Source organism: Candoia aspera, chromosome 5, assembly GCF_035149785.1.
Source record: "Candoia aspera isolate rCanAsp1 chromosome 5, rCanAsp1.hap2, whole genome shotgun sequence".
Taxonomy (NCBI): Eukaryota; Metazoa; Chordata; class Lepidosauria; order Squamata; family Boidae; genus Candoia; species Candoia aspera.
This window is the reverse complement of record NC_086157.1, coordinates 109,611,623-109,615,674: the sequence shown is the minus strand read 5'-3', so window position 1 is coordinate 109,615,674 and position 4,052 is coordinate 109,611,623.

Here is a 4,052-nt window from a genome sequence, read left to right as displayed (position 1 = left end):
AGGACTACCTGTTATTGGACAGCCAAATGGCCTTCAGGTTTATCTACAGCACTGTTTCTCAACCTCAGCAGCTTTAAGCTGTGTGGACTTCAAACTCCCAGAATTCCCCAGCCAGCATGTGTGGAGCTGAAGTCCACACAAGCTTAAAGTTGCTGAGGTTGAGAAACACTGATCCACAGATAGGCTACTGTGCCTTCTGCAAAACTGGATTAAGCAACATCTGTAGTGTCAGGGCCAGGATTCATGCATAGGTGACATCATCACAGTTAACATCTACTGGAGACTGAGGCCGCAAAACGCCAAACAACACTGGGTGGCAACATACACTTAACGTTTTCTGTGTCTTTTTGCTGCCATTTAACAGTTAAAGTTTTGCAGCCCAGATAAAGTAGCCCATAGCCTGAGGTAGCCTTCTTAAAAATTGAACGTTTTTGTGGCCTGGTAGAAAAGGTCCCCCAGAAACAAATTTAAACATCGTATTTTTATTCCTTCCCAGTGCCTCTAAAATAGCATCAGAATAATGTTATATCAAGGATATGTAGGGAAAATAAAACTCGATACCCACACAACACAACCTCTGAAAAAGTTCTTGGGTCAAGCTTTACCTCTGAAGCTCTACTTCCTCCTGCAGAGTGGATGGTCTTAAAGGAGTCATCTAATCTGGAATCTACCTTTCCATCATCTGTGTCAGATCCTGCCTTGTAGGTTGACTAATCGGGCAAGCAATCCTGGGATTGTCTGGTCTCTGGTCAAGAACATATTACTTGAGGGGCTCCTGGCTCTCAGGCTCAGCATTGGAGGTAGCATCTTAAGAACCTGCTCCAGTTAATTAATTGGCAGATGGAAGTCAGGCAAGAATTTTGGACAGCTACAATGGGCCCTAACCCTCTCTGAACGCTTTCTGTTACGGTCCCATCTTATTTCACTAAGACTGATCTACTGATCATTCATCCCCAATTTTCAATTTCCAGGTGAATTGCTTGTTAAAGAGCTCTTGCAGAGCCATTTAAGGGACAGGCATGGGGTTCCCAACTGCCAAACAGGAAAAAAAACATTGAGGTAGGCCCATTCAAAACAATTAAGAAAAGACCTAATAACAGCAGTATTTGAGAAAAGCCAGGAATCTTGGCAGAGCTGCTTCTGACTCTTCCTTCATTTAATGCATTTTCCACCATCTTATCTCATGTCACAAGGTTATCCCAAACAGCAGGATATCAATAATTGTAATGAATGTTGTGGTTTTCACCATATCAATATACAGATGTCTACCAGGCCAGGATATGTTGTCCATCTGCCAGCCCTAATAAACATCTGCCCCAAGTGCAGTTAGTTTAAGCAGAATTTATGGAGAACCCAAGGGAGTTAGGCTATACCAGGGTCTGCATCAAGAATAATCTTTCAGACCTTGGTTTGAGTTCCCTGGGTTAGCAGTCGAACTGCGGGAGAAAAAATGCTTTTCTCTTCGGTCATTCTGACACAGATGTTCACACTCACTCCATGTGCACCCTAAGAAAGTATGGTGGGATTTCATTCCTTGAAAGATGCACCCGGTGTTATAAATAGGATAATTACCGCCATCTGGCTCAGCAAATACAATCTGCCAAGAGAGACAAGCTACCATTAGGAAAAATGAGGACAATTCATAATCAGCTGTTGGTTTTGCACTTCTGAACTGGAACAAATAAGTTAATTGCCCTTTCCTTGGAATTTACTAGCAGAAACACCTTGGGGGAAAAAATATTTTCCTTTTTTCTTTTCTTTTCTTCTTTTCCCCCCTGCATAACTGGAGTACTGTTTCCAAAGGAAAGAGGTGAGTTTTTGGGAGGAATATGAATATAGCAACAGACTACTCGCTTAACAACCACAATTGGAACCAGAATTTTGGTTGCTAAGCGAAGCGGTCATTAAGCAAATCCAACCCAATTTTATGACCTTTTTTGCGGCAGGTGTTGAGCAAACCACCGCAGGTGTTGAGCAAACCGCGTGGTCATTAAGCGAATCACATGATTCCCCATTGATTTTGCTTGCCAGAAGCCAGCCAGGAAAGTCGAAAATGGTGATCACGTGACCACATGACGCTACAACAGCCATAAATGCGAACCAGTCGCCAGGCACCCAAATCGTGATCATGTGACCACAGAGATGCTGCAATGGTCCTAAGTGTGAGGATCGGTCATAAGGAGTAAGGATTGGATTTTCCAGCACTGTCATAAGTTCAAACTGTCACTAAATGAATGGTTGTTAAGCAAGGACTGCCTGTACATGAAAATTGATTTTCTGGGTGCGTCAGTGTGCATAAGGGGAGGAAACAAAGATGGGGAAGGGAGAACTATGTAGCTGGAGAGAATGGCAAGAATCGTCAGCATGATGGGACTGAGGTAAGAAGCAACAGATAGGATGGGTCAGTGCCCAGGCAAGGTTTACAACGGGGAGGTGAACCAAAACCTGCTGGTGGAAGTGAATTGGTTTCTTCCTAACTTTTCCTACCCATCCTACCTGATCTGGCAGGAGAGGCATGTTCTGGGTACAATCAGCTAGGGAGGATCAGCTGGTGGGGCCCAGAAGGAGAGCCTTTTCTGCCATGGCACCCACCCTTTGGAACATCATCCCCCCAAGGTTAGATTGGCCCTGTCTCTGTTGGCCTTTCGTAACACCTTGAAAACGTAGCTTTATGCCTGAGGCTGGGGGCCTGGGCGTATGATAGAGCTCATCTCCTGGCTGTGTGGATTGATTAGATCAGTGTTTGGGATAAAAATTAAAATAAAATAATAAAATTCTGGGAATTGAAGTCCATACATCTTAAAGTTACTGAGACTGAGAAACACTGGATTAGATTGTGACCTGCTTCTGTTTTATTTTTATTTTCTATTTTTATTGTGTGCATTTACTGTTATGTGTTTTATTACCTGCCTCCTAGAAGCACATAAAAATGAGATGGGCAGCTGCATAAATAGAATGGATAAATAAATAATAAATAACAAAACGAAACAACAGTGGCAAATCCAACCAGATGCATCCCATGGGCAGAATAATTTCCAGTGACCACATCTAGATGCTTCTGATATTCAAAGGATGTCATGTGAACAAAGGATGGGTCCGTTTTGTTTTCTCTTTTGGTGCCTCTGTCAAAGCTGGTGTTTGAAACAGAGTTACTAGGTCCAGTTTGCACAAAATGTGGGCGTGTTTTGATACACAGTTCTCCAAAGGCCTTTTTCTCTGCAATTTTACCTTTGTTGTTGTTTATTTGTTCAGTCGCTTCCGACTCTTCATGACTTCATGGACCAACCCACGCCAGAGCTTCCTGTCGGTCGTCGCCACCCCCAGCTCCCCCAGGGACGAGTCCGTCACCTCTAGAATATCATCCATCCACCTTGCCCTTGGTCGGCCCCTCTTCCTTTTGCCTTCCACTCTCCCTAGCTTCATCATCTTCTCCAGGGTGTCCTGTCTTCTCATTATGTGGCCAAAGTATTTCAGTTTGGCCTTTAATATCATTCCCTCAAGTGAGCAGTCTGGCTTGATTTCCTGGAGGATGGACTGGTTTGATCTTCTTGCAGTCCCAGGCACTCTCAGAATTTTCCTCCAACACCACAGTTCAAAAGCATCGATCTTCCTTCTCTCAGCCTTCCTTATGGTCCAGCTCTCGCAGCCATATGTCACTACGGGGAACACCATTGCTTTAACTATGCGGGCCTTTGTTGTCAGTGTGATGTCTCTGCTCTTGACTATTTTATTGAGATTTGTCATTGCTCTTCTCCCAAGGATTAAGCGTCTTCTGATTTCCTGACTGCAGTCAGCATCTGCAGTAATCTTTGCACCTAGAAATACAAAGTCTTTCACTGCTTCTACATTTTCTCCCTCTATTTGCCAGTTATCAATCAAGCTGGTTGCCATAATCTTGGGTTTTTTTGAGGTTTAGCTGCAAGCCAGCTTTTGCACTTTCTTCTTTCACCTTCATCATAAGGCTCCTCAGTTCCTCTTCCCTTTCAGCCATCAAAGTGGTATCATCTGCATATCTGAGATTGTTAATGTTTCTTCCAGCAATTTTAACTCCA